Source organism: Nipponia nippon, unplaced genomic scaffold, assembly GCF_047370975.1.
Source record: "Nipponia nippon isolate SJK-2023a ecotype South Korea unplaced genomic scaffold, ASM4737097v1 scaffold_6, whole genome shotgun sequence".
Taxonomy (NCBI): Eukaryota; Metazoa; Chordata; class Aves; order Pelecaniformes; family Threskiornithidae; genus Nipponia; species Nipponia nippon.
In genome coordinates, this window is record NW_028262380.1 from 9,033,355 (window position 1) to 9,054,880 (window position 21,526).

At 43.6% G+C, this 21,526-nt stretch overlaps 1 long non-coding RNA gene across 2 annotated transcripts; it reads right to left on the reverse strand.

Moving 5' to 3' along the window:
* Positions 1-480: 480 nt before the first annotated feature.
* On the reverse strand, positions 481-4,205 carry LOC148051346 (uncharacterized). 2 transcript variants are annotated; one of them, XR_015699476.1, is made up of 3 exons: positions 4,052-4,205; positions 3,868-3,950; positions 481-727 (listed from the first exon to the last, which is right to left on the reverse strand). It is a non-coding gene; the product is annotated as an uncharacterized LOC148051346 (long non-coding RNA). The 2 variants fall into 2 exon arrangements; XR_015699475.1 differs by having other exon boundaries at positions 481-838.
* Between the last annotated feature and the right edge of the window lie 17,321 nt (positions 4,206-21,526).

Genomic DNA, 21,526 nt, shown 5'->3' on the forward strand with positions numbered 1-21,526 from the left:
GCAGTCAGCCAGGAGCCAGTAATAGTAGTGGTATCTAAACCACCGAAAAAGAACAATTCAAGACAGGGAGAACTAATATTGCTTGAGAAGAACTCAAATTAAGCCAATTCATAAACCTAGACATTCTTATTAAACTGCCTAAACTAACACATCGTGCTATTTCTAGCATTCCAGTACAGTATATATATGCTAAACCACAAGGCATAAAGGATGGGGTTTCTAACCTCATTGGCAGTATGTTTTTTATAACACCATACAGTTCATAAAAAGCTTGGCATGCATTGCTGGATTCATTTATATCCATTAGAGAAGACCAGATGAGCTTGACAGTTTTATTTTCACTTGAAGATCCCTTGGTACTGCAGGCTGTCCTGATGGCATCAGGCCTCGGTGACAACTGAAATATTGCTCACAAAGAGGAATCAGAAGGATCATTGACCAAATGGGATGGAAACAATGGTGTAAAATTGCATGGTATTTGCATGGAAAGAATGTGCAAACTAAAGCTACAATTTATCTGTTGGCCTAAGGGGGATAAAGGATGATGCTCCCACACAATTTCAGCAACCTTTGGATTAAGCTTTGAAAATAAGGGTCCTGCTTGTACCAGGATCTCCAGTGAAACTTCTTCAAACCCCAGTGGTGGGTCTGGTTTGCACCCATGAAGCTGAGCAGCAAATCCTCTTTGTTCTTTTCCTTCTGACTGAAGCCCCCCTCTGACACGGCTCTGAAAAGAAACTGCATTAAGTGCTGGATTGTTCAGTGCTGTGACTTTGTTGCTCTTATCTGTAATTTAATTCTGAGGCATTCAGAATTCTCTTAAGTGCTTCCTGATATGCTGGAATAGAGAGAAGAATGCAAAATCAACTTTATTAGTTACTGCAGTTTCCATGAGAGAAGAGTACTATGTTTTTGGGAAGAATATAGCCAATTTCTAAGGTGATGCATTAGAAAAGTGACTTTAAAGACACATTATTAAAGACATAAGCTCTTGATGCTGTACTTCCACTGGGTCATGCCTTGCATTTCTGCAGGAATCCCCACTGATTCCAGTAGGAGTCTGTGGAGTAAGGTCTATTTAATGTAAATATTAGAACCTGGTAATTTAGGCTTAGTCAGTGGTCTTTAGGTCTGTTATTAAAATCAAGAAGACTTTATGCTAGACTGGGACCTTTATTAGATATGGAGTTTACAGCTTTCCTCTGCAAATTTAGGGTCTTCTGTTCTCCATTCTCATTCCAAAAAAATAGTGTTAAATAAAAGGATTTTGCATAACAGAGCTGCTGATGAACAGGCTCTTCAGTCAGGTTAAAACCAGAAAATAAATCAGATTCTGAGCTGATATAAATGCACATCATTGAGATGGAGTCAATGGAGATGATATATACATTTAGGGTCACTGCAGTTCTGACCCAATCATCGTAATTTTCTTAGGGTAGGTGATTTCCTGTGATAAAATGACCATGAGCTATCTGTCTGTTGACTTCAGCAGTTTCTGGATTCTGTCTTCTCGCTTTGAAAAATACACATTTCGGGTAGACTTCAATACTTTGGATATTATAGGACTGCTGCGATTCTGTTTGTAACGGAATTCACGAGCTCATATAGTCCATTGCCAGGAAAGGATCAGTCCCACATCAAATAGGCCTAATATTTGTTTATCTAACCAGTTTTTAAAGACTTCCATTACTGCAGATTCCACAACAACATTTGAGGCGAGTATTTGTAAGTCTAGTTACCTTACAGAAGTAGAGTGAGGTGGTATTATGTCTTTAAAAATCATGAATCCTCCTGAGTTTTTGGCTACTCTTAAAGTTCTCTTGAATTTGCGGGTTTCAATCTGGCTTTCCCAAAAACATTACACATCATCAACCCATGCTTATTATCTTGATAATTTTGCTATTGCTCTCCTAGAGGTTTTCTCCCATAGTCCTCCCACAAAACCACAGGCAGATTCAAAGCCCTCTTTTGCCTTTGATCACAGTATGTTGATTAGCAAGCAGGACAGGGCCTTTGTAGCAATGAGTTAAAAACCAAACCAAACCAAACCAAAAAAAGGCCAGAGAAACTCACTCCAGAATGACTGCACAGGTTACAGTGACTATCATTATGTGTATGAAGTTCATGGCAAGGGGATTTACAGCTCCTGGAGTCTTAGGGGTCATGAACTCAGCCTACCTGAATGCTTTTATAAATCTTATCCATGTCTATATGCACCTGGATACTTTAAGAGAACTGTCTATCAGGAAGGGATATTTGACTCCAGTGGGCAGTGGATTGGGAGAAAGAGGTAAACTTTTTTTTTTTCCTTCACTCCTAGTCTGTCATTCTGCTCTTTTATAAAAAGTTTTTGTACCCTAAGAAGCTCAGTCACCATAGGGGCCTGCTGAGCTACAGTGGCTGGAAATTACAGATATTTTAAAATGAAAGCATCTTCAGGCATTCACAGACAAAACTGAACTGGCAGGTAAGGACTGAGATTATACCGGCAAAACCAAGATTAAGCCAGCATCTCTGTTGGTGCAAATTTTGGGCAGTCCCATCAACATACAGGGAGCCCCATGACTGTCAACAACTCGGATCTAGCCAGGGCATACCGAAATGTTGGCAGGGAAGATCCAGTTTGCATCTCACTGGCAGCGCTAGGCACTTCAGAAGATTAGCATCAAAGGCACATCTTGCCATGGTTTTCCTTTGAATTAAGAACTGTGATTGTTCTCTTTGTAATCTGTGTTTTTACAAAGCTGCCTCTCCCCAAAGAGCCCTAAAATATTTTGCAAGCCAAAGGCTTCATTCAGATCTGTCTTATATTGATAGAAATGAAAATTACCGTGTTGGTAGATCAGAATCAAGCCCTTTGTGTAAACAGCATTCTTGAAACTCAGCCTTCTCTTGGGCAGAAATCAATCAGCATGCTTGTTTGGCTTTAACCCTCCTGTCATAAGCAATAAACCTATTGCAGTGGGAATTGAGAGTGTGCATCCAGTAATGACTACCCTTTTGATGATCTCAGGTTGACTGGGCTGATGGGTAAAATTCCTCAGGACAGGAATGGCCTCTTAGAGGAGGTCAGAAATTGCAAAAATCACAAACGCAGTATAGCAAGGGGATGTCAACCCTAGGGTCTCTCCCCAGTTTTAGTGTAGATGACCTTGCTATACAGGTAATCGAGCCATTTGATTTGCAGATCCCTATTCATTTTCATACAGAGGTGCAAGCCCCAGTACCAAAAACATCTCCTGACAATAAACTTTCATTATCACAGGTCTTTTTAGAGCAGCTCACAAGTCCAGAGGGTTGTATTGACATGCAGTTTGAAAACCCTTGGCTTAAACACCAACTTGTAGCACAGCTGAGGCTTCCAAGTACTGCTGTGATGAAGAACAGATAAATAACTTGTGTGGGGAAAGGAGAAGAACCATTGCTAATCAAGTGACATGGCTTCTATTGAGCTTTCAAGCATTGGCTTTCACCAGTGCATGCATTTGCCTCCATAGTTTCAGCATGCTGCCACTTTAAAAGCCATTTGGGGACAGGGACAGTCTTTCATTGTGTTTTCTCTATAGATAACTGCAAATGAAAAAATGGTGGGAGGAGGCAACAGAAACAGGTAGCACCTCTTTTCCTCTCTCCCTGTTTATTTCACTCCACATAAGCCTTAAACTGCTTAGTACAAAATTCATCCCATGGGATATTGCTGGGCATCAAAAGGTCTCATTCTAATTCATTGGCATTTCTCAGCAAAGGTAGAAAAAAGCAAGAGTGCACGTGCGTCTGTAGGTGGATTTGAAAACAAAATAAATAACCTGGAGGACAAAATAAATAACCTGGAGGACAAAACAAACAAACAAATACATAAATATCCACCTGGTTTTTCTTTCAGGGTGGGACCATTGCCAAGGAGAGCAAGTTTGCTCACAGTTCTCTGTGGGGTCTTCCTGGACTTTGCACTACAGAAACACAGCACATGGAAAGCATTGAGAAAAACAGGCTCCCACCCTGGGTCCACATTCTCTTTCCCCTGTAAACCCTTCAATTAAAAGGCCCCTACCTTGAAAGCACAGAGCTCATTTCGAGGTCCTCAGTGGAGAACTCAGATCTCCCTTTACCTTCTCCCCAAAAGGGTTGCTTTAAATAAATAATGATGTGCTGTAAATAAATCCAGGATTGTTTTCACTGGAAAGATTTCTGAGGAGCCTGGGCAAGAGCAGAATGTATCTGGAGGAGTGTTTCAAACCAGAAGGAAAAGATATGCAGAGTTTTAGCTAACTTGCACCACTGAATCAAAGGGACAGATCTAAAAATCCCAGCAGGAGCGGTGTGTGCAGCAGCAAAAACTCTCCTTGTAGGTGTTATTCCCACCAGTTGCTTCATTAGTAGCCTCCCCTCCTGACGCCTGAGTACACCCTGCTACATGAGAATACACCCAGAGCTGTTGGGGCTTGTGTTCGCTTAATAGCATTGATTGTTTTTAATTATCTGGCTGCAGTCAGGCAGCTCTGCGTTAGTGTCAGACAGTCCCCGGAGAGGCAGGGCTGACGCCTCGCAGCCCAGTCAGCCGAAGCCGCATTCCCCCGGTGCTGGTGGCAATGACACAGCTACCAGAGGAACTAATACCAAGCAGCATCTGAAAGCAATAAAGCAAATGAAAACTGTGGGGAAGCGTAAGCTGCAGGCGTCCGGGTGGGAGCAGCCAACGTGTTTGGTTATATGGAGAGAATTCATTAGCAGCCATTTTTATCCTGAAAGACATCCCAGTCTTGGAGATAAGGTTCCTGTTGAGATATTTCCTTGTCATTCGTAGCTTTTGATCTCTAATTTTCATCTTCATTTCTATTCGATTGCTCTCAGATGCCGGATTCCTCTTTTCTCCCTGTTACCAAATGACTTTGCAGTAGCAAGCTTGTTGGAGACCCAGAGTTTCTACCACAACAACGAACATTCACAGCCACTCCAAATATCTCCACTCCTGTAGCAAAAGGACATGTATTTTCCTCCTACCAATGCACAGGCCTCCCCATGAGAGGCAGTTCTCAGCACAGGCTGGCAGGACAGAGACTCATAATACACCATGGAGAAGTCTATCCTATGAGGGCAGCAGGACCAGTACCCATTCCCATAGTAAAATTACCTGAAAAACAGCCCCTGGCAATGTGCTTAAGCACAGTTTACTTAAACTTAACTCAGAAAAGCCTCTGTGGTTCTTTTTAACTATGGATGCAACATGCTTTTGGTTTCACTGACAGAGCACCCCACAAGCCTTCCCTGGAGTCTGATTCACTGGAGAACTGCAACCTGTAAATATTTAATACAAGTGGACACACAGGCTTCTGAAATGCATGGGTATCAGAGCCTGCAGCCCATTATTTCCAGAATGTTCATCAAACAATGGCAGGCAGATGGAGCAACAGCAACAAAAAATCTAGAACATCCCAAAAACTCACATCTTGTGAGTTCAAATAAGATTGCAGCAAGCTATTGTTTGGATTTAGAACCAAATTAGCTTTGCATACTTTTGTAGCTCAAGTAAAGAGAATGAATACAGCTCATCTTACTTGTCTGAACACAAAACTCCTTCAGATGGTTTGCCTGATGTAATGGTCAGGGAGGCATATCTGATACTGTGCAAAATATAAATGCATTCCCCTTCAGCTCCTTGCAAGTTCACCAAACCTACCATCATCATGAGCTAGAGGCAAGCTTCACTTGTGTTGTTAGGAAAAGGACTGCTCTCTGACTTCAGAAAAGTGGCTTCTCCAGCCCATTTACCTCAAGACCTCCCCTTGGAAGAGAGGCATTCAGGTGTCCTATTGCTTCTTTCCAATTGCTGCTGGGGTAGCCAGCCATCCTGAGCACATTGGCCTCTCTAATATTCGGCCAAGGATGTTGAAAGTAGATGTCTCATCTGCAATGCCACTGTCACTTTGCTGCACTGAGCCTGAGACAGGCCAGGAATGGACTGGATGAGCCTAACTCAGGAGATGCTCAAAGGGAATTTGTATTCAAGGGAGTCTGAAGCCTTGGGAAGGATACCAAACGCCTCTCTTTGGAGCAGGATTTAACACAGATTGAAAACCTTCCATACACGTCGAGGTTTTCTGCCTCATTCCCAGGGACGCTTTGCAAGCATGTCAACCCTAATTAAATAATTCCAAATAATTGCATTGTTTTTGAAAACTATCTGTCAAATATATTCGTATATATACAATTTGTAACTTACATGATCACAGTAATACATCAAGTTCCTGAAAGTCATTGAGTCCTGCATCAAATTGCCTTCATTCTAATTTGTTTTATTCTGTTCAATTGGGTTATAAAACCTTGGCCACCTAGTGAATCTGGTAGTGGCTATAAATCTCTGCAGCTGGGAAACTGGAAAGCAGCCCTGCCTACCTTACAATGAGAAGAAACCCTGCTTCCCATTCCAATTCAGCAGTGGCTGCAGAGTATAAAGACCTTTCTGAGCGAAATCCTTCAAAAATAGTAATAAAGAACCGAGGGGAGCCTGGGGAAGAACATGTAATTATAGATGTTATTTGGAGGGCTCTGCTGTACTTTGAAGGACATTTTGAAAGCCACAGCAGTGATGGGATGGGATTTTTGCTCTGCAAGAGTTTGCAGGCATCCTGCTGCAAGGCGTATTGACAGGACACATGCAGCACCACCACACCACTGCCGAGCTATATCACTTTGTTGTACCCACTGCTTGTAAGGCCCTTAGAAACTCAGTGAGCTACAGTGAATGTTGCTGAACATCCATTTCCCAAGGCTATTGAAGTAGGATTTTTTTTTTTTTTTGGTGAATGGCCAATGAATAAAACAATCCTGACGGAAGAAAACCAGCCAATTCCTGGCTTCTGTGTTAGGACTGAATAAAGAGGATCAGCTCACACAGTAGGCGAAAAGGATACAACATACTTGTGATAAACTGGTTGCCTTTTATCCCATTTTCTATTAACTTTCATGTTTTCAGTTTTCTTTCCTTCAAAAAATTGTTATAAAGCCCTGTATATCATTGAGATCAAACTAATGGCTCTGTAGTTGTCCAGAACACCTCGTCCTCTCCCTGCTTTTCTTGTTTAACCACGGAGCCCAAATCCTATTTTCCAGTTACATGAGCTACCCATGACTGAATGAATGTATCTTTGCTACTGGACTAGCCAATTCACATCCTTCTTCATCCAGAATTTGGGGACAGAGACTATCTGTCCCCAAGTCTCCCTTCCTCCTCCTATGTGGTCATTCCCATTTCTATAGCCTCATCCTCATTTGCTTTCACTTGCAAATTTACCCATGTCCTTAACCAAAATGAAGGTGGTGCTGTCATGAGCAGCTGAACCAGTCTAACACTGTACAGACTGCAAGGGGAAGATCCTGCCTTTCTCCTCCCTCATCTTCCCATGGTCCCACTCATTGCTGGCACCAATTTGGGTACTTGTGGAGCAGTTTCCTGAGCTGATTCAACTTTCTCAAATGGGAGAAAAACTAGCCACGTACTTTGCTGGGGTAGTTTACTGATGGGTTAAGGAACTGGCATGAGACATGGGGTGAGGCTGCAAGACCATGGTGGGGAGATGGGAAAGCACAGCAGAGCCTCTGCTTGCTGGCAGAGATAAGTAATCTCTTAAGTCGTCTCGCCCCATCTCACAGAACTGCACCCCGAGGCAAAGCATTTGTTCAGTTTTGGTGCCATATTTTTAATCTCTTTGCTCTTGCTGAGTTGTGCTCTTCTATTCCTCTAGCTGAAAAGCATTCTGGTTTTGATTTTAATTTCCTTTGCAAGGTTTAACTCAGCTTGACAGTTGGCGGTTCTCACAAGCCCTCTATGCTTTCTGACCTCTAAGATGAGGCTTCTTTTGCTGGTCAGGTCTGTTTTTCAGCCCTTGTAACCTTTCACTCTGCCCACTCCAAATACCCTGTTTGAAGTGGATCTTGCACTTGGGTCAGTCTGGAGCCTTCCTCTGCAATATTGGTCCCTATCCTGAGCAGGGTACAAGAGCAAAGGTTTTTTTCCACCCTTGCCTGAAAAGTATTCTGCACATCCTCCTTGCAACAGTCTTAGAGCTCTTCAGCCCCATTGGTTTTACAGCTAATTCTTCTAATTTATTAAAATCTGCCCTTCTGAACCTAAGTTAGAGATCCTTTTTTTAATACTTTAATTTTATTTACATCGATTCATCTCATAATCACAGATACAAAGTCATTCTTTTCTCTAGAGATCTTGCTGTCTACAAAATCAAATCTAAAATCTCATCATCTTGTATTTGTTCTGTAACCGATTAGTGAATGGGTCAGCCCACAGCCAGGACTGTACGGGCCTTTCTTGGTAGCATTTATTTTCCAGAACACGTGTCCAGAATTAAGGCTTTCCATAATGACACAATTCTTACTTGTGTATATATATATATTGCTCCATTTATTTATGTATAAGAAATAAATCTTTAGTTTACAGTCCAGCCTTGGAACCTATAGAGATTCCTAGTATGACTCAGCTTGAATGTCTTTAGCCAGCTTACCATATATCATGTTGACCTAACTGTGTTTTGCTTTGCCCATGCAGCCAGTTCTTATTTCTTGGCAGTGTCTCCTACCGTTACCATACAGCCCTACTTCTCCCTCCAACCTTTGTTTCTGTCTCTCCTGACCAGCACCTATCCCTCATTTCCTGCATTCCAGATACAATGGCTATTCCACTATATTTCCATTATCCTTGTAATATCCTGTCTTACATCCTGCATTGGTAGTTCAAGTTCCTCCATTTTATTGCTAATGCCTTTTTAATCAGTAGACGAATATTTCAATGCTTTTTGCTGGCCAATATAATTTTTCCACCTGCATTAGACAGAATCTACTTATTATCAAATTGCTTATTTGATTATTGCTTGCAGCAATAATTTTTCCTTTCCACAGAATCCATTCTACTGTCTCACGTCCCAGTACACACTATTTTTTCCCTTATGCACTGAATTTCCTCTTCCTCTGTGCTGAATCCAGGTGTAAGGATTCCATAGATGTCTCCCAAACTCACTCCCTTATTTCTCATTTTCAGTTTCTCATGAGAACTTCATACGTGCTAGTTTTAATCCTACAATACCACCCTCTCTACTGAGGTGAAATCAATCCACTGAATCTCTTTTTCATTAGTAATTGTCCATAATCAACTGTCTCAAAACCATTCTTCCTGATGCATATTTGAAGCACTTGCTGACCTCCACATAATGACTTCACCTACCCTTTCCAAAGACTGAAAGACTCATCCGAGACTCATTTCTTTGGATATCTCTCCTAAGTGGGCATAATTATCCTTGATTCCCCCTCACATCCTTTGGGGACTTGCTTTAGCTTCCAAATCCATGTTGTACTTCCTGCTCTCCTCTGGACCCTTTCCAATGACAGGTCAGTCAGCTCTTCTTGGCAAGGACCCTCCTGTCTCCTGCCTTTCTGGTACTGGTGTGAATCAGCAGTGCTCTTTCTCCTGCTTGCAGATGGGTGGATGAGTGCATACTCATCTATCCCTTCTCGCCTGTGTTTTACCCTCTTACCTCTTTGTAGTCTCTTGGGTCCCTGGATAGCTCCATTTTATCTTCTTTTCTTGTTGAACTACTTGTTCTTCTCTTTCATGCTGGTTTTGCCTCTCCTTTCTGCAATGCAGTGGGCCTCTTCCTCAGCCTGTTGCTCCTCTGCTAGTCTTTTCCTCTACCTTACTTCTTACACTTACTTCTACAAGTCACTACAATCAACCAGTAGTTTACCTTTCCAGGTACTTTGTCCAGCAGTTGTCTGAAAGACCTGAGCTGTCCGTGCAGGCTCCATGCATCTCCAGAAATCCTTCAGGTCCCTCAGTGAACTCCATTGTTGTCTCCAATGACAAGCCCAGATTTCCTACCTCCTCTTCCATTAGGAAGGTAAATACCATGCATAAATGTCCCGATATTTCTAAACTAAGATACGTTCAGCATCTTCTACATTCACTGATCACACCATGTCTTTGGGTCACTTCTATTTCTGTGTGACTGACCCATTCTTAATGAAAAAGGGACAGCCATGCTCAGCCCTCTATTAAAAACTCCCTTTCTTATGGCTCCTACCATACGACAAAAGTTCTGCAGGGCAAGGTAACATCACCTGGCATTTCGTGTTTAACATGATGTCCCTCCTTCTGGGCTGATGTAATTGATGTGAAATATCTTATCACTTTACCTAGATCTGACAAAAAAAATAGCTCCGGACCTACTAGGGGTTGGCCTTCAGTGCCTGTACAAATCAGCAACCTTGCCCTGCATTATGTGCATGGACAAGGAGCATGGAGAGCTTTGTTTTCTCCTCCAACATGTCTGCCATATGGGAATAACTGGCCAAGCTCACTTCCTCCTTTTGGTAATTGCGGGAACCAGGGATCACGCTGTGGCTTTTGGAATTAAAATCTGGTTTCATCTATGTATCTTGAGTGGCAAAGTAACATGCTGCTCATACCTAAGGGCCTGGGTTGGAGCCACAGTTACAGTGCTATGAGAAAAGTTTCCTCTGAACAGCAGGGGTCTGGTCTCTAGATAGCCTAACCCTGTGTTTTGGATTCAGTATGTGTAGGATGAGTACTATGCAGTTTCTAGTGTTTAATAAGGGCACTACTCACACTGCATCTTCTCCTGTCACTGCTGTCTTTTTCTTCTCCTCAAGCATCTGTTTTCCAAAAACTTGTGGGCATTTAATATCTCTGAGATGCTCAAAAACTTAGTTAAAATTGGCTACATGGCTGAATAGTTATTTAGGAAAAACAGCAAATACACAGGCACATGGCACATACAAATCCCAACTACGTTACAAAACCAGGCAAAAAAAGTATCAATATGTATTCATCTTTAGCTAAGCACTGACAGCAGGGCAATGTATTATCTTTGCCAGTCTTATTTTCACTTGAATGGTTTTTCTTTTATCCCCTGTGGTGTTTAAGGTCTTCCAAAAGAAATACAAATGATCATTGGAAATGAATAGCTGGTTGTGCAGGGGTGTTGGGAGAGTGCTGAAAATGGGCTTTCACTCTGTATTCAGTGAGAAAGTGAATCACTCTCACACAAAGCTAGAGCCTCGAATGAGAGGGGAGAGAATGAAAGCAGGATGTGATTCTCAGATGACATTTGGTGCTGTTTATCTAGTGGAACAGAGCATAGATTCGGTGTAGAGGAAACACAGCATCTCACTGCTGGGGAGCAATTGCATTCATTTTGAAGTGATCTATTAGCTCTCAGGTCCTTTAAGAAAATGGAGAATAACATGAAAAGAGGCAGAAAAGGGGAGGAAAAAGTAGAAGGAGCCATAGGGCCAGTCTGAAGGCTCTGGGAAGCTGTGGAGGGGCAGAAGTCTGGGTTTAGCAGGCTGTTGTCTGCCCCAGCTGTGCCTGTAAAGATGATTTAATCTGTTCTTAAACTTTACATAGAAATCTCAGTCTTGCATAAAAGTAGAGTCCTAGAGCTGGAGATAAGGGATCCAGGAGCTAACCAGAGGCTCTGAGGCCATATGGGCTTCGAAACCACCTCATTATTCCACTTAAAGCAAGGATGGGCTTAAAACACAGTCAGCTGTGTGGGGTGGCTGTGTGAAAATTTAGCCTGTTTGAAAACCGAAAGTGAGTTCAAGTGCTGCATAGCAGCTGTGCTGGAGGTAATTGCTTCCTTTCCTTGTACCCTTCTTCTGCCCAGCTTCCCTGCTTCATGCCCACACCTTGCTGGTGCCTCCAACATCCACCAGCTGGCCCAGAAGGGCTGTATCCCCTCCATGTAGCCCACTCATTGTTAATTTGGATGCTAATACTTTGAGTATGTAAAATCTGGTTGCTCTTGGATTAAAACCCCAGCTGATGTAGATCAATGAAGCTTCATTGATTTCATTTCCACCAGCTCAGCCAAGCCAGTTCCAAGAGACATGAATACCATTAGCCTCATTTAGCTGGTCATTTCTTCTCAGAAAGTACTCCAATGTTCCTGCCCTGCAGGAACATTGGAAAAGCAATGACTCAAAAACAAGAGAAACCTGTCCTTGAGGCTAGATCTTTTAGCAGCTGGAAAATGGAGCGGATCCTCAGTTTGTACAAGCAGACAGAGCTGAAGAGCTGTAGGAGAAGTCATGTCTACCTACACTTGTGGATCTCCCTGTGCACCCTGTCCAAGGTTACAGATGTACCACTAATGGGACTTCTGAGATGGTGCTCAGTGAGGGGACAGACGAGAAAAATGCTGGCTTGTTCAGAAAGAAAGTGAATAACTCTCCAACATAGCTTTAGCGGGGTTTGATTGTCACCGATGTATTCTTCCAGGCAGTGTGGCCCTGGCCAGAAATGAGGTACTGCTGACTGATGGTACCTCTTCTCCAGGGAAGCAGTGAGTCATCACAGCATGAGTTCCTACATGTTTTCAAGGCATGGACAGTCCCCTGAAAGGATGGTGAAGAGTATAGGAAAGTGGAAGAAGGCACCATCCCCAAAGCTTGCCATCTGCCCGGTTAGGTGAGGACATTGAGAGGAGACCTGCAGCCCATAGCTTTCCCACAGTTAACTCCAGGTGGGTCCCTGTCCCCTGTCTCTACTGCACTGAGTGGTCAGTGGGTCTGCTCCATGGAGGGGAAACTTATTTTTGAAAATCTCATTTCAGTGCTATGCCATAGCTGAACTTATATGAGTGGCTGGGACCCCGCTGATGGGCAGGGTGCTGGGCTTGGGTATACCCTGGCAGGGTATCCGCAGTGCCATCCCCCTCACCCAGGGCTGGATACATACTACTGCACTCTCTCCAGATCTGAATTTACTCTAGCAGTAATGAGCTGTCCACGCTGCCTGCCCTGTCACAAAAAACAAGTCCATCCACACAGAAAACAGCATACCCGCAGAGTCTGGCTCCAGCGCTCCTGTGAGCCCTATTTGAATTAAGCACTTATTTTAATTTGTAGGAGATTTGCAGACTTTAATTACCATTGGAGTTTTATACAGCATAATTACTATTTTTCCATTCTCTTTTTTACTGGTGCAATGAATAGTTATCGGTAGTTTGTCAAAGTTACATGCAGCATCTGTCCTGGATAGTGAGAAAAAAAATCCAGCAGCCAGCTTAAAAAAGCAGTGATTTAAAATGACTGGCAAAGGTGCTTCTGCCAGGTCAGAGTGAGAACAAGCACAAAGGCATCTCACTTTTCCTCTTTTTTTTTTTTTTTTGGTGGCAGTGTCTGGGTGGTGGCTCATTATCAATTGTAAATTAGAGGGGGTGGAGAAAGGGACATGAATGACAAAGTTCAGAAACAGCATCTGCTGAAGAAAAACAAATGAGGTGGGGGGCAAAGCAGGAAAAAACAGATGAAACACTGTAATTGCTTGGCAACAAGTTGCTATTGTAATTTAGAAAATTGGAAGCATCCGTTCTCAAACAGTTCCAGCTTTATTTCGTTTCTTCTTTAATTTTGACTGCAGCCCTTGTTTTGCGATCAGCTGTGTCCTCCTGTAGGATTACTGGCTCTCCCTCACACAGAGCAGTAATGGACCCCTCGTGTTTGGTTATGGGCCATCGAAGAAAGCATTTTGCGATTGTTTTGCAGTGCAGTCATTTAACAAGATTAGAGATAATTTGCCCCTTGGAATGCAAAACTGTTTCTACAGGTGCTTAAGCTTCCTGGCTTTTGGATTAGAGGCCTCATTTTGTTTTGTGCCATTGCATTCAGCGAGGTCTCCAAGGACTGTAAATAAATGAACAGCTACCCTCCGCAGCTGTGAAACTAATTTTCCAGCCTGAGCTACAAGAGTTGCAGCTTACAAAGCTCAGTGGATGCAGATAAATATGTGCATGCTAATGTATTAAACGTGCTGATTAACTAAGACTGACTGTGCCTGAATGCAAGCCGTTTGCCAACTGGGAGACTTGGAAGAAACAAGCCTGACCAGAGAGGGAGCAGGTTGCTGGAGGCAAGCAGGAGGTGCAGGGCTGGTAAAAGGGGTGATGCCCGTTCTCCCTGATGCTCCCTGATGCTGGCAGACTTCCTTCACACCTCCCTACCTCGTTCTGCCACAGGGGAGAGAAAGAGTCCCAAGCTTTGGCCACATCCAGGAGGACGGGAAGTCTAGTAGACGTCCACTGAGATGGGGAACCTCAAGGATGTAGGGATGCCATGGACTCCTTCCAAAGGAAAGGACAGCCAATGCATGCTCCCCCAGGGACTCCCATGCTTCGCATCCAGCTCTGGTCCTGCCAAATAGATGTGGTCTTTGGAGCAATTCAAGGATCATGGATTCCTGGATGGAGCTGGCTCATGGTTACTGGGGATTGGAGAAAGCCTCATTTATTCAACTTCCCCCATTTTTTTTTCTTTGTCCCTTCCTTTTCTCATAGTGTTTCCCTTCCTTCTTTGGGTGTAATTTGGTCATTTGAGCTGAGAGGGAAATTGGATTAATGATTTAAAAAGCTGTCTTTTTTTTCAAAGTTTTTTTTCATTCAGATGTGGAACGAAAATCAGACTTTCTGAAATTCCCCACAAGGCAAAATGACTTTTCTCTGCTCAACCCTGCAGCAATGCTCAGTTTGGGGACAGCCTGAGCAAGTCTAGCTGGGGCCAGAGACACCCTCTGCTTCCGACATACTTGCTGGCCCTTGTCAGGCTGGCCTGGGTCTGTCTCCCTGGGAGGCTCAGGAGCACTGTGCATCTGTAATTCCGGCACCTGAGAAGCCCAGGGTGCCAAGCACCTTGCCAAACTAGTCACCAAGGACACTAGGCAAGGCTTGAAACCTGCCTCGCAAGTGCAGCTCCATTCGGAGCACACTCTGGTGCTGGCAAAGCCCTCCTGAAACTCAGCCACCTCCACGGCACTCTAATCTGGTTGAATCAGCAGCTTCTGGGGCAATAGACGTTTTGTCATGATCAGCCTTAATTTCTCACTGGTGGCAGTAAAAACCCTGCATGCGACAGAAGACTTGCTTTCTGTACCTCTCTGCTTGGTCGCAGCACTATGCACTGAGAGCACAGATCCCCTGGCTCTGGGAGGATGACAGGCTCCCAAGGGGATCGCTGCAGGTTGGCCATGCAAAAGGACCTCTCTTTCATTATTTCAGACTGTGGTTGTTCTCAGGTTATTGATGATAAGAAAGCAGGATTTGTTACCACTGTGGTTTGAAACCTGTATCTGCTCAAACCCGATGCAAAGCCTGGTGGAGGTTAGGTTAAGGGTATACGATTTCAGTGGCTTTCAAATCAAACTCAAGCAAAGGGTCTTCTTTTTCCTAGGTAACTCCTGTCTATCTCTTAAAATATTATTGACAGAAATGAACACTTACCTGTTAAAAGCAACATTGTGTTTAACCAGCAGCAAATTAAAGGTGCAATCCTCCATTCTATCATTTTAACAAAGAATTTCCAACATAAAGTTGAGGAGATGGGCGAAATACGGAAGAGATTTAGTGAGCACTCCTTCATTCCTGCACTGTTTAATTTCTCTTTAGACCGCCTGAGTCTGTGGATGCTAAGAGTTTGACAGGGAGAAAGGATGATCAGTGGTTTGGGGACCAGTCCAAGATTTAGAAGTTCATTGTTTAAGACTTTGCTGTGCCAAAGGTCTTCTGGCTACTTCGAAGAAAATGCTGAAACATTTCAGAGTATTTAGGTGCCCAGGGAACAGAAGACTTGAACTATCAGGGTCTATATGCTCACTACTGAAGTCTTTCAAAAGTGATTTTGGGTGAGATTTTTTCATACACATTTTTACAGTCTTCAGATAGGTAAAAATGAAGTGAACCTGCCCCAAGCCTATTGGTGGTAAAGCTTTGGTAGGGTTAGTATTTTTGGGGTGGTAGAGTGTACAGTGAGGTCAAATGACCACTGACATCAGACACTGGAAGCAACAAGATTTAGCAAGTACAGGTGAACAGGAACACCCCTTCTGGCACCAAGTAGTCCTATTAACTCAGCTGGATGGTGGAAAAGCTGTCTGTCTTTAGGTTTTTTCCCCTTTTTTAAAAATAAGGTTAGCTGACCCTTTCAAAATTATCTATTTTGGATGAATGTCAAACTCTTCTCAGAAATTTTCTTTTTTTATTTCTTTTCTTTTTAGCTCAAAACATTATTCACCTCTACTCCAAGAGATTTAAGAGCACAGACAGCTTCAGTTGTTCAGAAATGCATTTTTGGCAAACAAAATATTTGCACAGAAAATTTTGCCCAGCTGTACTCATAAGAGTTATTGAAAGCTTTTCTCACAGTTCTTCTTCTAGTAAAATGGCAAAATTGGATGTCCTTATCCAACACAGAGATTGCAAGAATATATGCGTTAAGAAATGTGACTCACACAGTAGGAGCCAAAAAGACAGGTGCTGTAAATTGTGTCCCTGAGGAAATAATAATAATAATAAACAGTTTTAGAGCCTGACAGGGTATCACATGAAAAGAGCAAATTCCACCTAGTTCATCTGCTTCAGTCAGCTGAAGACCTGGACTTACCGATGCACAGTTTGGTACCTGCCTTTTTACTGATGACTGAGATCAGATTTTGCAGAGGAGGCATTTCTACAAGAGGAGTGACATTGAAGTTTCCTACAAATTTCCTACAAGCCACCAGGCAGTCACTTGACAAGCAGCAAAGTTCAAGCAGTAGCAAGCAAAAAAGAAGAAAAAGCAAAGGTAGTACTAAGAAACCTGTCCAGAAACCACAACTCAAATAACCAGCCCTTCTAACTAGACAGCCACATGGAGAGCACGTATATCTTCAGAGCAAGGTGATGCCAGCAGGGATTGGTCTGGAACAGACTTTCCAGATGGCTGTGTACATTGCTCAAACTTCATGCAAATACTATTCGCATGGTTTTAACTGCTTGTGTACAGAAAATCACAATCATCACCCATATGAATGCTTATGGAAAGCAAGAAGAAAAATATGATTGGCAGCACACAAGTAAATATGCAGGTTTTAGACAATGCAGTGCTTGTGGGTATCTGATTGCAGGCATCAGCAATCTCTAGTCCGAGCAGAGCAAAGAGGACTGCCAGACAGTCTGTAGTCCTTTAGGCCCCAGTTCAGCACAATGCAATGCTTAGAGGTGAGAATGTACCTCGGGATCCCCTAGGGATGCACTGTGAGGTATCCCCATCACAGCCAGTCTCTGGGCACTCGGAGTATATCAGTAATGCCCAGCCACTATTCCAGAGATTTATATTGCAGTAACACCTTCATGTCCCAATCAAGGTTCAGTCCCACTTTAATAGGTTCTACAAGCTGCCACTGACCCCCACAGTTCCTGAAATTCACAGCATAGGCAGATGAAATCATAGAATCACAGAATCATTTAGGTTGGAAAAGACCTTTAAGATCATCAAGTCCAACCGTTAACCTAACACTGCCAAGTCCACCACTAAACCATGTCCCTAAGCATCACATCTACATGTCTTTTAAATACCTCCAGGGACAGGGACTCAACCACTTCCCTGGGCAGCCTGTTCCAGTGCCTGACTACTGTTTTGGTGAAGAAGTCTTTCCTAATATCCAACCTAATCTGGCTAGGACCCAGAGAGCAGAGAAACAAGGGCATGGGAAATCAGGGAGATTTGCCCCCAGAGGCATTAATGTCTGCTGTCGGGAGCACTTTGCAAGCACCGTGACAGAGAGGGAACTTAAATGCAAAAGGAAGGGAATCCTAAAGGCTGCTTTCCTGGGAAGGACATATACTTCAGGTGGCCCATCTCTCCAGCAGAAATTCTACCTTTAATTCACTGGTGGGTCTGATAGTCTTACAAAAGTTTAAAAGAAAATCTGTGGTGTGGTACTGTATTTGCTCTTCATCTGTCTTTACCAGAGAGGTAGGGGCTGCTTGCAGTACATGAGCAAGACCTGTCCCCAGTGGAGACACCTTGGGGCCCTTCTTATTGAGCTCTTCCCAAGTAAAGTTGCAGGTGGAGGTAGCTTGGCCAAGCCTGGCTTCACTGCTCCTACTTTTAGGCATGCAACAAGGTGTCTGTGAGTGTCTTTCCCCTGGCCTCTCTGTCAGTACCGGCAGGGGATCCATCCCCTCCAGAGAGCAGATGGGATCACCCCAATCTGGACTTGGGTTTCTCCCTTTCCCTACTGCTTGCACAGGGACCAAGGGAAGGCATTTGAGGTGTATCAATGGGGGACCAGACTCACTCGGGTAGCACTCACCGCCTTCCCTGGAGCAAGGGACTTCCTTCCTCTGAGCATCACGACCAAGTGTTTTAGGGCAGGTTATTTTTGCTGGGAGTTGCATGCAGCCCCCATTGCCCAGAAGGCCTGAAGAGCATAAGTGAGCATTGTTTCCCCCACATTGTTCCCTGGCTCTCCACTTTTCCCAACTCCTTCTTACCTCATCCTCCCCTTGCTGGCTAGAGAGCTGTAAGCCGCTGATTAGCACTTCATTTGACAAACAGGAAGTCGGGAAGAAAAGCATCATTTTCAGAATTAGAGCCTCGGAATGAATTGAAGAAAGAAAGGGGGAAGAAGGAAAAAAAAGAAAGCGAGCCCTGCACACTTTCCTAATTGCTCGTTAGAACCAATGGCCTTTGTGGTTCCTTCCCCCTGTGTCTTCTTTATAAAAGCATTTGCACAAGACATTGCTATTGTCTGCCAGACAGCCTCAGGGTAGGACAAAATGAACTAATTGATTTGCAGTTATGTCGCGGTGAATAGTGCTAAACATCCATCTGCGGATTCCTTGTGAGGAGTGATTAATAATTTGTACTCCTGGGCCTAGAAGACTGAATACCCTTTTTTCATGTAAAACTGAAGCGTTTCATTCTCTCAGCATCACAGATATCTCGTCTACATTGTGGGTTACAAGGACGAGGTCAGGAGCGGCTTGCTAGCATTGCCGCATAGGCCGTTGTCTTCGCATGGGTAAAACCCAGCACGGTTGTGGGATTAATGGGAATTTGTAAAGCTGACACACGGTACTGTACAGCACGCCTGCTATGGCCATTCCAGCGCAGATGTTCCTGGTCCCCTGTCATTGTTCCAGGGACAGAGGATTTTGCGTGTGTTTTCAAAGGGAGCGCTGGGAGACTTAAAATTTATTTCAAACACAGAACCAAAACCTAGACTGAGACAGTTCGAGGAATTAGGACTTGGATTCAAATTTCAGGGTTTTTGCGAACACCGTTTCTATAACCACCAGAGGGAAAACTCTACTGCCAAAGACACGTAAGCACCAAAGAGTTTAAAAGGTCAGTCCAAAAAACTTCACTCAAATACCACCTACATGTTGAAAGTTACATGCAAAATAGCTTAAACTGTCTAATAACAGGGGAGTCTGCAAGATTTCTCCGCAGAGGCTCCTGCTCATGGACCTGCTTTACCAGGACATCCCTCCTGTAGGAGCTGCACACTTAAACAATTTAAATGGTGGGGCTGAGGCTGTAGGCACATTCCCTCTGTCTGAGCTCGGCCAGCTGTGACCGCCTGTGATCCCCACTCCCAGCCACGTCTCATGCTTTTGCGGCTGTGTCCCCAACTCCACCACTCGTTCTTGGTCTTTTCCACCTCCACCTGGAATGAAAAGCTCGTAGCTGTTCTCTGAGCCATTTCCTGCTTCCTAATGAAATCTATTGGCCTCCTGGGGGAAAAAAAACACAGACTCAGCCAACTCTTAATGAAGTCATCTGTTTTCATGGTGTTACTGGTGCCCTCTACTTTCCCAGCTCATTAAAAAAATTAACAACCTTTGGATACATCCAAAGATCCAAAGATGAGATCTACCTGGCCAGTGTAAATCACTTTCAGTGGAAAAACATTTTTCTTTCCCTCGTGACCCATTTTTATGTCTTCCTGTGTTACCTTCATTCTATCCCGTGCCTTGAGCATTTTGTCTGGGTGCATCTACATTGATAAGCAGATGTCTGTGAAGCCTTGCCTTGTTGTTAGCTTGCTCCCTGTCTGGTTTGGACTGCTCCAGCCGGATCTCTCTGAAATCAAACCAAGGCATAGTTCTGGGAATGGCTCTCTCCAGGGACTGATCTGATGCCTCAGATTTGGCTCCCTTTGTTCTTCACAGTTCTGCAAACCTACCTCTGTAGGCTTTGCACCTTTAAATGTCCCCTGCCACTCCACTGTGTATTCACCACCAATCCCATTTATGTCCCATGCCATAAAAACCACCCTGGTGGGCTGCCCATACCGCTTGGTCTCAGGGTCAAGGACTGACTGCTGTCCTTTGTGAGAAGTGTGGGCACAGTTTCTGTGCCTGAGACAGATAGGCATAAGGTGCAAGATAGATTTGTCTGGTTATGCCACATCTAAGTCTGCTTTCCTTCTTGGAAGGCTTGGATGAAGCCTTTACAAACACTTGTCTCTCTGCAATAGCCAAAAGGGCATAAGTGGACAAAGGTTTTTAAAAGAGTGCACCAACCCAAAACACTTCCACAGTAAAGCAAGCCAAGAACATTAATTATTCAATTTTATCAGACTCCAACAGTCAGCCTGGCGATGCCTGGTTGTTTTCCTCTGCTGATAGGTAAGAGCTGCTGGGGAAATTAGCTCTTCTGAGTGCTACACTACAGTGTATTAGGTAAAAGTAATTACTGTAAGTGCTTTGCAAGAGTATCTTTGGGTAATGTATTTGATATAGTTCTGAAAATTATTGTGTAAGGAAATAATGAGCTAGGAGAATAGAAAGTGCCTATTTCAGAGAAGTTTCCCTATAACCTTTTGGGGGTGATAGGCTCTGGCCACTTATTATATATAGTGGGAAATCTTTATAAATGTATGTTGCTGTAAGTGGAGTGAGATTAGATTGGATGGGGCTTTAAATAAAAATGGTATCCATTTAGAAGAGTGTTAGCAATTCAAGATTGATGGTCCCAGGGATTTCTGCAGACCAAGGGAAAGAGCAAGGTTCTGGGTATATTGTCATATTCTTTCTTTTCTTTTTCATTCTGGACAGCTGGGGCTAATTTAGCACACTGCAACGCAATGACCTGAGCATAAACAGATGAAGTGGACAGATTTGGATGCTTTATGGCAACATACTGCTTATAATCCATGGCCTTGAACAACAATATAAGACCTTCTTGTTCCTTCTCTGAGTTTCTGAGGGTAATAACAGGTGATCGGCATGTCCATACTGCTGAGTTGACTTGTGAAACTCATTGCTACAATAGATTACTGAGGCCAAGAGTATAGTCCCATTCAGAAAAATCAGCAGGAATGTAACAGAAAGCATCATTATGACATTCATTTGTACAAATCCATACAGCACCCACATCTTCAGTACCACAAGCAGTTTGGGTCTGTCCACCTCAGAAAGGATATAGGAGAAGTATGGACGAAGATGGCCAGAGGTAGAGAACGGCTTTTCTTCAGGGAGTAAGGTCACAAAAAAACCTCTCACGTTTGCTCAGATCAGAATGAGCTAAAGGAGACAGCTCTTTGCCCCACGTGTGGTTCAGTTGTGGAACCCCTTGCTGCAGGAGCGATGAGTGCAGAAAGTGCGTTTACAAAACATTTAGATATGGTGGAAAAAATCACTGAGGATTATTCAAGAAGAACATACCACCATTA